Source organism: Panicum virgatum, chromosome 7N, assembly GCF_016808335.1.
Source record: "Panicum virgatum strain AP13 chromosome 7N, P.virgatum_v5, whole genome shotgun sequence".
Taxonomy (NCBI): domain Eukaryota; kingdom Viridiplantae; phylum Streptophyta; class Magnoliopsida; order Poales; family Poaceae; genus Panicum; species Panicum virgatum.
Genome location: NC_053151.1, coordinates 41841412 through 41854245, shown reverse-complemented (window position 1 = coordinate 41854245; position 12834 = coordinate 41841412). Strand labels below are relative to the sequence as shown.

At 44.0% G+C, this 12834-nt stretch overlaps 1 long non-coding RNA gene across 1 annotated transcript; it reads left to right on the top strand.

The window, feature by feature from the left end:
- The first annotated feature begins 4891 nt into the window (after positions 1-4891).
- Positions 4892-5974, top strand: LOC120683100. The gene is made up of 2 exons (XR_005678676.1): positions 4892-5417; positions 5496-5974. It is a non-coding gene; the product is annotated as an uncharacterized LOC120683100 (long non-coding RNA).
- The last annotated feature ends 6860 nt before the right edge of the window (positions 5975-12834 follow it).

The following is a 12834-nucleotide window of genomic DNA, read 5'->3' as shown; positions in this document are numbered from 1 at the left end:
AAACCGCAGATATCCTCACCAAACCGCTAGAGCAGGATACCTTTGCTCGCTTGCGAGGGGAGCTTGGGGTTTGTTACCCCTTTTGATCGCTGACTTTTGTTTGGTTAGCTTTGTAGGTCTTTGTTTTCACTTCTCTTGGTTTTCTAGGTTTGGTAGTTGCATTGTGCATATGCATTGTACATGTTTGTATTTTGCATCGTCTCACTTGCACTAGCATTCTTGTACACATTGCTATGATCTTCTAGTGTCTGCTAGTGTGAGTTGAAAATTTTGATCATGTATAGCTTGCTCCACTGTGTATATGACATCATCTGAGTGAAGCTATTTTGATTTGAAAATCTGAAAACATGATCACCCTGTCTTGGCTACTAGCATGTTAGGGCATGTTGATGTGCTTTGCTATCTTATTCATGCTAGTGTAGCCTTTCGTTCAGCAATTCATACTGGAAATGATCTAAATCTGATAAAATTGCTTGAACTACTCTTGAAATGGATTGAAAAGATCCAGGTGGGATTGCTTGTCGCACTAATCGAGCTTTCGGGATGGCTCACTTTGCACTTGTGAGAATCCGGGCAAGGCTGTGCATGACTAAAACGAGTGCTTTAAGCTTCTGATTGTCTTTTGGCATAGGCTTGACCTCGTTGCTAAGTGAAGCATGACAAGCTTTCAACCCCTGGCATTAAGAATTGCTTGATAGAATTTGATTGGAAAGTGAATGTTTGCAACTTGTTTTTGGCTGAGTTTGGATCACCTGTTTGAGTATGATTAGCACTGCTCTCCATTCCCTACTTGTTAGTGCTAGATCATGGGTGATGCTTTTATTTCTCCTAAACTGAACTTGCCTAACTCTAGACTGATTTGATATACCCTGTTGAGCTAGATGCAGTTCTTGTTTATGGATGCACACATGCTTGTGACTAAATGTTGCTCATATCTTTGTATCTCTGAATGCTTTCACTTACACCTCTTGCATTGTATTCATTGCATAGCATCTGTTCAGGGGGAGTCTCAGCTTCAGGGGGAGCTTTAGGTCTTTTTAGGATTGATGTGTGCATGTACCAACAAGGGGGAGAATTTTGGGAGAAGTGATCGAACAAGAATTTTGGCTTTGAGAGTGCATCATTTTGGGAGAGTTGCACTTGTGAGAGGGAAAAGTTTTGCTTTGGGAGTTTCTGCTTTAGTTTTGGCTCCTGGTTTCCTCGTTTTCCCTCTGCTTCTTGCATGACTGCGTCGAGCGTTACCTCTGTCTTTGAGGAGTCATGTTTTGGATTTTGATCGATTGCGTCGAGCCATTGCCCTTATCTTAGGGGATCGATTTCTGCTTGAGTAAGTGATTGTTTCTACCTTTCTGAGCTTTTTGTCACTTGCTTGAGTTCTTCACTTTCTTCCTTCTCTTTTTATCACTTCTCTGTTTTCAGGCGGTGTGTTGACAATGCACTCATCAAGGGGGAGATTGAGGAATGTGAGTACTCTATCCTGCCTGTGATGAGTGAATTATCAACCGTGCGGTGTGATCGTGCGCTTGGTCTTTGGATTGCAGGTACAAAGGCGTCGAGTGTCGACGGTGAGCTGCCGTGGAGGAGCTCAGGCCGGGCGGCAACTGTGGCGTCCATTCCTGGATCGAGGGCACAAGCGGCGACGGAAGACGGGTTTCTTGGTTTGCGCCACAAAACCAAGCAGGCAGACGACGGTTGAAGACGCCAAGTCGTGGAGGCACAGGCGTCGGTCTCGGGACTGACGGAGGCAACAGGCGCGGGCGGCATCTAGGGCCGTCAGAAGGCCGAGGCGGGAACGGTGTCTAGGGCCACGGCGTGGAGGCGGGAATCATCCCGCGCGTGAAGTTTTGGCGGTTCTCTCAAAACCGGCCACCTACCCGGGTTTCGCGGACCCTCCAAAACCGCGGACCGGAACTTTGTCGACGTGGCGGCATCGCAGCAAAGACTTCGAGTCGAAGAAAGAAACTCCACCGTCGATCGAGTCTGTACAGCGGGCTGCTGCAGACCCGACCGGTCTGACCGGTCTGGCCACAGCAGCTGGGTATAAATACCCCCACCAGCCCGTGGCTGGTTGAGTCTCTTGAGTCTTTTTGTATTCTCTTCGTTTTTCCTTTTCCCTGCCCCTGCTCTAGGTTAGGGCCAAGAACTCCAACGCAAAAGAGGGTTAGGTATAGCTAATCTCTCAAATCTAGAGGGTGGATGATGGGCGGATGGCTCTAGCCTTGTATAGGTGAATTCCTCTGAGATTCATGAATGAAATTGGTTTGAAATTCACTCGTGTGTGCTGAGTTTTTCGTCCTCCCCTTCCTCTATTGCGTTTTGGGTTTAAATTCTCCTCTTTTGGAGTGTTTTATGTTCGGAGGAGACAAACCCTTGAATTCGTGGTTTGATGGACTCTTTGTGACGATTCTAATCCTTCTAGCCTAGCGCAAAATCTACTGAAATCGAGAGTTCTCACGAATTGGAGATTTTGAGTTCTTGAGAAAACCCCAATTCTCTTTGATTTTCTCTTGATTTCTCTCAATCTGTTAATCTTTTGGGAAAGATCTTTTGGAGATATATTCATGAGGTAGATGCGAAGCTATCCTCCAAGTTTCATCGAATTTGGACTTCGTTTTGCTCAAGATTTGCTATTCGGAGCTTTGTTGGCGGGCTGTCTGGGAGAAACCGGTCTGAGTAACCGGTCTGAGTTTTTGAATTTCAGCCCGACCGGTCTGACCGGTCTGAGCAAGCGGTCAGACCGGTCTGACTCAGCAGAGCTGCTGTTTGGGTAAGTTTTCCGCGCTACTTCCGTTTCTCTTCTTAGTGGTTTTTGCTTAGAGATAGCTAGTCCATAGCTAAACCGGTCTGAGTAACCGGTCTGAGTTTTTGAATTTCAGCCCGACCGGTCTGACCGGTCGGAGCAAGCGGTCAAACCGGTCTGACTCAGCAGAGCTGCTGTTTGGGTAAGTTTTCCGCGTTACTTCCGTTTCTCTTCCTAGTGGTTTTTGCTTAGAGATAGCTAGTCCATAGCTACTCTCTCACCCTAGGTTCGAGGGTTTGTGGTGAATTTCGGGATATAGACCGACGGATCGATTTCGAGTGAAATTTTGATCGGCTCTCAATCACCCTCTCTAGTCTGCCGGTTTCTGTGCCTCGCAGTGAGACGAATTTGACCATCTGTGTGGTCAGAATCCGGTGCATCTCCAGTTATCAATTCGTCCTCACCATCCGTATCAGCACCTCCAGACTGCAGTACATCTCGCCGCTGTATTTGGTGACAAAAACAACGATTGTACAGAACCCAGGAAGTGAGTGGGGATCGGTACTTGACTCAGCGACGGCAATAGAAGTTTCCACGCCATTGTGTTCTCCAAGAATTACATGGCTGCTATCCCTTTCTTCGTCATCACCACTGCCAGCACCTGCAAAGACAGAGAAATGGGATAAGAGGATTGGGGGAGTCGCAAATGAAACAAGATGGATGGATTGGGAGGGGAAAACAACCTGTATCCGTTTCTTCGTCATCACCACTGCCAGCACCTGCAAGGTCAGATAAAAGGGATTATAAGTTGCGGGGTCAAAAACGAGAATAAAGATGTGAGGATTGGGAGGGAAAACCAAACTATATTTCTCTGAACCAATGGCTCCGGCCTGTAGAACGATTGATTCAAATACTGTTGCACACCAACAAAAGCTCCATCGCCGGGGAAAGCTTTGGTGGACACATCGAGAAGGAGAGATTGCAGAGGACCACGGGAGGGGTAGCTACGGGGAAATTTCAACAACGGCATCCAGTTCAATAGTGTTATCTCTCACACCGCTACAACACCAATTTCCAATCATCAACCAATCAACAGTATTTTTCTCTCACACCACTCCAGCTATCAGATCCAGCTCCAGCCTAACGAACAGAGTAATGGTCAGCAAAATGCAGATTATAAACTGAACAGGCACCAGAATATAAAGTCCCACCGTGTTCTGGAAGAGAGGGATAGGGGGCGCCCATTAGGGTTCAACTTTTCGGTCGGATTTCGCCGAAATTTCGGTGTTTTTTTCGTTTTCGCTAGTTACCGGGAAGAAAAATTTCGGTATTTTTCGGTATTTTTCGTTTTCAAATTTAAAAATTCGAAAATATTTATAAAAAATTCGAAAAAAATATGATAAAAAACTAGGTGTTCTTCTGAGTAAATAGGACTAGAACACACTCAAATCTAAGATCATTTGCTAGGCTAAAATTGTACTTTAGTTGAAAAACAAGGTTATTTGCAGTCTAATGAGGTAGAATTTATAGCTTTTTAGTATCCGACGCAGCTTGGCATTTCCCCAGACCCCTCCTCGCTCTATACAAATTACATTTTAGGAATTCTCTATACAAATTGAATCAAAAAAAATTCAAACACTGTCATATGAATTGATAACCAATTCAAATCATGTTTGTCCTGGATTTAAAACAACTTTCAATTGGATCAACCAATGTCCCTGAAATTTAATAGGCATATCCGCAATAATAAGAATAATAAAAGTCTAGTTGAGACCTAAGAGAGAAAATGGAAGTTGTCACATGAAATGACAAGACTTTTAATTGGTAGTTTTTGAAATAATTAAATAACTTTCAAACCATTGCTCAAATGAAAAAGTTCCTGAAACAAAAGTTGTAGATCTCGAAAAACTGAACAAAGTTGGTATTCAAAAGTTTTTCATTTGACCTCCGAAACAGTACGGAAATCACAACGGGCATCATTTTCCGGTCGAAATCACCGAAATTTCGTTTTTTGAATTTGAATTCTCTTTTCGTTCGGAATTAGCGAAATTCGGCGAAATTTCGGCCGAAATTTCGTTTCCGGGAGTTGGCGGGATTAGGTAGAAAAACGAAAAGGTGAACCCTGGCGCCCATGTGGTTCCGGACTTCCGGTACGAGGGAGAAGAAGCGAGCGGATATGTCGGCGCGCCCAAGAACATCTGCGGCCACCCGCCGCCCGCAACGCCATAAAACGCCGACCAGCTACAAACCCGCTCCCTGCCATACCAGCTAGCTTGGAAGGGGATGCTCGGAGGAGGGGGAAGCATGGGTGCGCCACCGGATGCGGCGATAGGATAAGCCCTAGCGAGATTGACAGCCTTGGGCGTCGGGGGTACGGATGCTCCACCGCAGGCGCCGCCGCCGCCGCCGCCGCCGCCCATGGAGGTATCTGTTTGGGAGAGGTCAAGAAAGGTTTGCCAGTCAACAGCCACAGGGCGAATGGACAGGGATAGTACTACCTCCCCAAAGCCAAGGCGCGGAGGCAAAAATTCGAGGCACGGGGCGCGCGCGGGGCAAAATACATGCGCCCGGACTCGGACTGCAGGGAAGTGAACGGGGCTCTTCCCCCTCCCCCTCGTCGAGGCCTGCTTGCACGAGCGTCAAGCCGGAGTTAATCGACCTGGCCGGAAAAATCTTGGTGGGTTCTTCTTGTATAGCAAATCGGATGCATTTTATTCTTCTCTTGGACCTCCTGAACTCTGAACCGCATTATCAGGTCGTTTCTGCGTTCATGGCTGATCGGTCAGATACTCCTGATGCGCCGGCGCCACCATGCGGGGTTCAGAGCCGGAGATGAGTTTTGCCAAACAACCGAGAGTCCATCTCGCACTGAAATGTTTTGAGTTTTCTATGCATCCTCTGAGGAAGAAGGAAGATATACCTGTCGTCGTCGTCAGAACTCAGAAAGCCTGATGGGCCTTGTTGATCGCCCCCGCGAACTTGTGTGATTCAGACTTCCAGAACGTTTGCGGCAACCAAAGTTGGAGTGCCAAACAACGAACACTGTTAAAGACTGTTTGCAGAATCTGAACCCAGTTAGATATTCGTACATCGAGCTAGATTTCCTGAGTGTATACAACAGTATATTCTTTTTTTCTGCATTTCCGAAGGGAGATATTCAGAGCTACATTTACATCACACCTGCCTGAATGATCCATGCTTAATTGAATAGCTTTTGATTTTTCTTTTCTTGCTTCGAAAACTTGATTTAGCAGATTTACTATTACGATTGCATAGCCTGACAGATCAAGGCTTGTCTGTCAACTGAAATTTCAGCATGACTTTACTTTTGTTGCCTGCCATGCCATCTCTAGATTTGTTCAGCTTCTACCGATCATCCCCTCCTTCCACGGCCCGCCCGGCGCCCGTTGAAAAATGTCACCGCGCCGTGCGACGCAGCGACGGTACGCCATGGCGGCCTGCCGGACACCTGCAGGTGCCTTAACACACCTGATCAACTTTGTTGACTCTTGGATGTCACTAAATTACCACTCATACAAAACCACGCACCCTGACCAGCTGACTGATCCTTTTTATTCCAATGGGAGACCCTGGATGCCACTGAAATCTTCACTAGTGCAATTGAAGCGCATCTAGGCCGATAGATGCTAATAGTAAGTTTCGGTGATTAATGACAACCGTATGCGACTAACATGTGTTTTGAAGGAAAAATCAATGATTAGATTAGTCTCATATGAAATATGAAAGGAGATCCCTCAATTCGAAACAATCATGCGTGCCAAGGACTCAATTTCAAAGATTAAGGATCTTTCTAGTCTCATGTGTTACAAGGAGATAAAGGACACTTGATTTAGCTAGGTTTTATAGTTTCTAGTTCTTGACCGTACTATTAAGAGGGGTTCGTGAGTTAGTAGCTTGACCAAAATTGAGTTGGCCTTAGAAATCTTGCACACTCGCTCAAAAACAGTCCAAGATGTTCAATAGAAGTTAACACAACACTTGGAAGAAGAAACAATCGAAGTTACATTCAAATCTAAGTCAATTTAGCTGAAAATTAAGAAAAACTGCAGCACCGGTTTAACCGATGCCTTAGCATCGGTGCATCCGACGCTTGGCGGAAGTTCCGACGCCCCTGTCGGTCTATCTTCTCTGGATACAAGGGGAAATCAAGTCAACAATCTCTATAGCACCGGTTGAACCTATGGTCCCAAGCAAAACACCGGTGTATTAGATGTACTTTATTCCAGAGAGCATGTTTGGTGGATCTCAACTCGTCTTTAGCACCGGTTGAACCGACGCTTCAGAATCAACCATTGGTGCATTGGATGTAATATGTTCCAGAAAGTTTGTTTGAGTTGATCAGTGAACCTCTTCAGCACCGGTTGAACCGATGCCCCTACGGAGTATGCACCGGTGCAATGACGCAAGCCTGGATACTGTGTCAGAACCTCCAACGGCTACTATTTGAACACAGAGAGACCGGTTGAACTGACGCCTTCAATTTCTCACCCGTCGGTTCTTCTGACGGTCACGATTTTTCTGCAGTGGACTTCCAACAGCTATGTGACCCTCTCCACTCTATATAAAGGCACCCCTGGCTCATTTGAACTGCCTTTGACGCATTGAATACCTGAGGCCACCCTAGAGAAGAAGAGAGAGTGCTTTGAGCAAAAGAGTGAAGATCTAGTGCATTGATTGTGCTTCAACCGTGAAGAATTCAACCTTTGCAAGTGTAGTAAGTGTGCTTGAGCTAGGGCCAACTGAGTGTAGGTCAAGTGAAGGCTTAGGAGCTTGTTACTCTTGGTGTTTGACGGCACCTAGCCGGTCTCGGTGATCGGGAGGTTCTTGGTGAGCTCTTGGAGTTTGTGGGAGCCCCAAGACAAGAAGTTTGTACACGGTGTGAAGCTCGCCATTCCAGAGATGGAGAAGGAGCATTCTTAGTGATCACTTGGAGCGATACCCTTGTGTGGGTGCTCCAACGTGGATTAGGGGGGAGCGTCAACTCCTCGATACCACGGGAAAAATCCGGTTGTCTCGTGTCCTTCGCATTTACATTCAAGCATTAAATTTCCTTTATTGTGATCTTGCTCTTCTTTGCTTGTTTGTTTGACTAGGACAATGGCATGATAGTTTGATCTCTTGACTAGAACTTGTTCTTGCTAGTGTGGTTCTTCCTAAGAAAGATGATCATGTTAGTATGTTCTCCTACCTAAGAATCATTTGCTAGTGTGCTCTAGTCATTAGGTTTCAAATTTATAGATTGGGCAATACTAGTCTAGGTTAAGAACTATCTAGAAATTTGAAAAAGTCCCAATTCAACCCCCCTTCTTGGGCCTCGATCCTTTCAGCAATCTTTACCCTCCAAGAGGTCTCGTCTCTGGGTAGATTTTCCACTTACCAATAGCACCGTTCAAGTTTTAGTCTAGCATGTGCAGATGCCGTCCCCTTTATCGTGCGTCCAATACAGTCCTTTTCTTTTACTGACGGTGGAACTCTGTTAAACCAAATTATACGGCATCAGGACCTACTTTTTCAAATTCCTTGTCCACTGCACCCCACTTTCTTTCCCAGCCATTGTTAGTTCACCATTTATAATAAAACATGTAACAAAGTGCAGACCATCAATGTTGACTTAATTCAAAAAGGCCTTCTTGACTAAAAATGTTCCCTTGTGGAGACCAAGTCGCCCACGCCCCTCACCGTCGGACTAGTCTACATCTTTCCCCACTGTAGCCATCACCAAGTTCTCATCTTACCTTGCAGTATGATTCTACCTTCAATATATCTCTATACACAGGGATGGCTGTCCACCGCATCCATGTGATTCAATCGAAGGTACGTAGATTTTTACAGAGGATAGCTATAAATCGTTGCTTGTGATCCAAAGTTCAGACATAAACATATTGAATTTCCTGAATAGGGAAGGGGCACAAGCACAACAGATGCTTGAATCCTAATGGAAGAGATTGTCACTTCTGCTGTTGTCCAGGACACAGCCGAGTTCTATCTGGTCTGGTCCAAAAATATGAGGAGAAAGAGGAATCAAATGTGAACAGAAACTTGGAGCAGCTAGACATGGCACACATCAAGCTTGAGGCTGCTCTTGAGACATGAGAAAAGTGTGGCAAATCACTGATGCCTCCTTGTTGCTTTGGCGCAGGAAGCTGAAGTGTGCTGCTCAATAATGCGATGAGTTGTTCTTATGTTGTTTAGGTGCTAGATCCAGACTAGCGTGTCACTGAAATAAATTTACATTGGCTTGTATATTGGCTTCAATCTGTTAGAAAATGCCAGTGCCAGTTGGAATATTTTCAAACTCTATTTCACGCCCCCATGCATTTTCTTTCGTCCCTGTCGCTGATAGAGATAGTAATCACACCAACCTCCATTATCACACGACTTGACGCACCTCTTCCACTTTTCTCCACATTATAATACAATGTTAGCCGAATATATTCAAACCTGTAACAAAGTGGAAACTCTCATCCTTCATTTAATAAGTCAGACTTCTTGACTACATGATTTCCCCTGCAGAGAGGCCAAATCCACACAACCTCTTAGTATCAAAGATTTCTAACTGCTTTTACCCCGTGAAAGTCTTGGCCATCACTATCTTCTCCTTAAATTCTTATATTCCTTCGCATGATGATTTACCCTCTATATATAGGCTACATGTCCTGTCTGCATCCTCCATACAAGTCAATCAAAGGAAGGTTCTTGCAGTTGTGGCTGCTAAGGTGATCTGACACATCAGTTGTTGTTGTCCCATAGTATCGCAAGTTCTCGTTCTTTTTTAACATCCCAAATAACCTCTCTATCCACAGTTTTCACCCAATTCAATCTAAGGTATGTTCTTACAACCACAAAGCTAAACTTTGTTCATGATCCAAAGTTCGTGATTTAAGCTCTTATGCATGCTGTTACATATCATTTTTTTTCTGAGCAGGCAAGGGATGCCATAGATACTTGAATTCTAATGGCGGAATCGGTCAGCACTGTGATTGTCCAGGAGACAGTTAACCAAATCTTATCTGGTATTGTTAAAAAATATGAGGAAAAAGAGGAATCAAATGCGAACAGAAACTTGGAGAGGCTAGAGATGGCTCACATCAGGCTAGAGGCTGCTCTTGAGACATCTGAAAAGTGGCAGATCACAGATCCATCTTTATTGCGTTGGCGTAGGAAGCTGAAGCGTGCTTCTCATGAGTGCGATGACACGCTGCACAAATGCAAGCAGAGAATCCTAGAAGATGAACAAATGGAACGGGAGGTAAAGAACATTTCCCTTCCTAACCGTGTTGTGCATGCTACAAAGTCATTTATTTTCTCGGTCCTTAATCGCAGCAACAATGAGTTGAGCAGATTCATTGTTCAAAGATTTGAGTGGTATGCAGATGGTGCTAGTGAGTTCTTGAGATTCATAGAGCTTGGTGGCACACCATGCTGTCACATGCCATTTGACTCCGTTGTCAAGAACCTTTTGGCAGGCAAGGTACTACATCATAAAATCGTTGGGAGAAACAAGTATCCGTCATTTCAATTATGTTTGGAGCCAGTATGTACTTCAGATTATGGAACAAATGCTAGCTTGACATTTGTCCGGCATGATGGTACACCACAGGGTCATATATTCTTTGGTTTGGTCATACAGCTCTCAGAGAACACAGATATATTTGGTATCGCACTTAGGTGCTTGCAGTTTTTTGCCCCTCATTTTAACTGTAATTTTGAAAATATAAGGAATGGACTTACTCAACTTCCCTCTCAAGAATTCTCATGGGGGCCATCTATTTACTCATCATACCATAAGAAACACCGGGACAAATTCAACATCTTCTTGTTACAGTGGGCCCGGCCAAACCCATTTTGTTGCAAGCAGCATGGTCAGCATGAGGTTCGATGTTTTGGTAACCAAGACATGGCAGGATTATCAGATGTTTTGCTACAACAAGTAATAAGGTTAGATTTGTTTTGTCAAATCTCAATGTCTGTTTACAGCGAGCGGAAGACCTCAATGTCTGAAGACATAATTTCTTTGCAAGAATATCCATATCTGAAAGCTGGAATCTCCTATGCGCCCCATGGGTCTTTAGAGGGCATGCTGCCAGTGCCAGCACATAGGAGTTTTGAAATAGTGGCGATAGTCCACAAGGAGCAACACTGCTTGCATCCAGACATTCCCTTAGAACAGCTAGGAGACATTATGCTGCCAAAGGCAATAGATTACTTCCACCAGAATGCCGAAGCGATGGTTTACCAAATGCTTTGGAAGTCTAAACATGGCTTTGCACATATTCTGGTTGAGAAGCCATGCATGAGCACACGGAGATCAAGCATGAGAACACAGAGAACTATTGGTGGAGCTGCTAAAAGGAAACTATTGCAAGGACATGATGAGGAGCTCATTAGGAATCGGATACATGCCTGCCACTCACTTGATTTATGGGTTACACATGCTCCTGTCAGGTTGCAAAGGTCCATTATGAACTGGAAGCAGAAAGAAAAGGAAATTCTATTAGCAGCACCGCAGCTACACCTGAAATTCTAAATCATGTAACTTAGATGGATAAGGGAAGCAGGAGAAGAATAAAGATACTGGAAATAGAATGCTATAGGGAAGAAATCAAATATTAGTGTTATTATTCACAAGTCATTAACCTAAGGACAAAATCTGCCAGAAAAGTACATATCCTCCGTCATAAAATTCAGGTCAAATGATCCAAATACAGAAGTAAGAGGAGCAAAGCTATAGCACGAAGGTGTTAGGGTAACATCCCAATAGTTAGAAATTAGTGGAGTATTATGGTCTACTTTTCCTTGAACAGGCGAAGAGATTTCTGCCATTTCATTAAATAAGAGCATAAAGAAAACAACCACAACATCTGGGACCTAGAAATCCCATGCTCTATATTAGGAACTTGTGCAATTTGTAGCACGTCGCTTGTTCTTGGTTTCAATTTGTGTCTTGCATGTATGATGTTGTTTGGTCCTCACCAGCTGATGATTACTCAATTACATAGGAAATCAGAATGCAGCGCACATTTGTATGCGTAGACTTACAAGTATACAATCGTCACTTGTTCTTATTTTCTATTTAAATTTCGAGTGCGTAGCTACTTTAGTTCCACGGGCTATTATTATCTGTATCTGACTATATTGGAAACTTTCATAAAGAAAGCTGAAGTTATTGAATTTATCTGAATATGTTCCAGACCAAGAACATGTACGGCTTTTATACCAGAATCTCAAAGTGAATCTATTAAAATTTTCTCGGCCTCTTTTTGTATTGGGTGTGGTTTTCCTAACAGGGGATTTCCCTGTCGACCAAGCGTTGACGATTTGACATGCCTCGAGTGTCAGACAAGATGAGCTCTGATGATGCATAGACATAGACAAGGAGAGATATACATAGCTTTATTTTATTTCACTCTCGGGTCTTCATCAAGTATCCAACCACTCTTCATGTGATTCCCCACGAAAATATTGACTACGTAACATAATGTCCCTTGGGTAACTTAATGCATTCAGATTTTGCAGGTTCCTAATAGAGATTTTTTCAAAGATAATTGGTCCTGAACAGATGCATTGAGACTTATAGCACATCATTTATTCAGAAATTGAGAACGTTTACAAGTACTAATGTTGGAGTAGAAAATGTTATAACCGGTTGATTGTTCATTGTTAAAGGCCACAGAACAATCAATGGCTGGACTGTTTGCGGACTCTGAACTTGGCTAGCCATCTGCAATGCCATTTTTGTGGAGTCCACCATTTCGTCAACCAATGCACGCACTCCTCTGAAGTTCATCCGAGGCGAAATCAAAATGCGGTTGTTTCCAGTGCTACATTTCGTAGAGTAGCCTCTCAAAATCCCCTAGTTCTTTCATTTGCTGTAAGATAAAAACATGGCACAGAAAGAAAAAGGTGTGGCATACAATAGGGGCAATTTTTTTCTTTCTGAATTTGCTGAGGCAAATATTCAGAGTTACATCACATCTGAATAATCTATATCTGATGAGAAGCTTTTATATTTCTTCACATCTGAATTCAGTTATTACTGAAGTACTCTCTCCATTGTAGGTCGTTTGACTTTT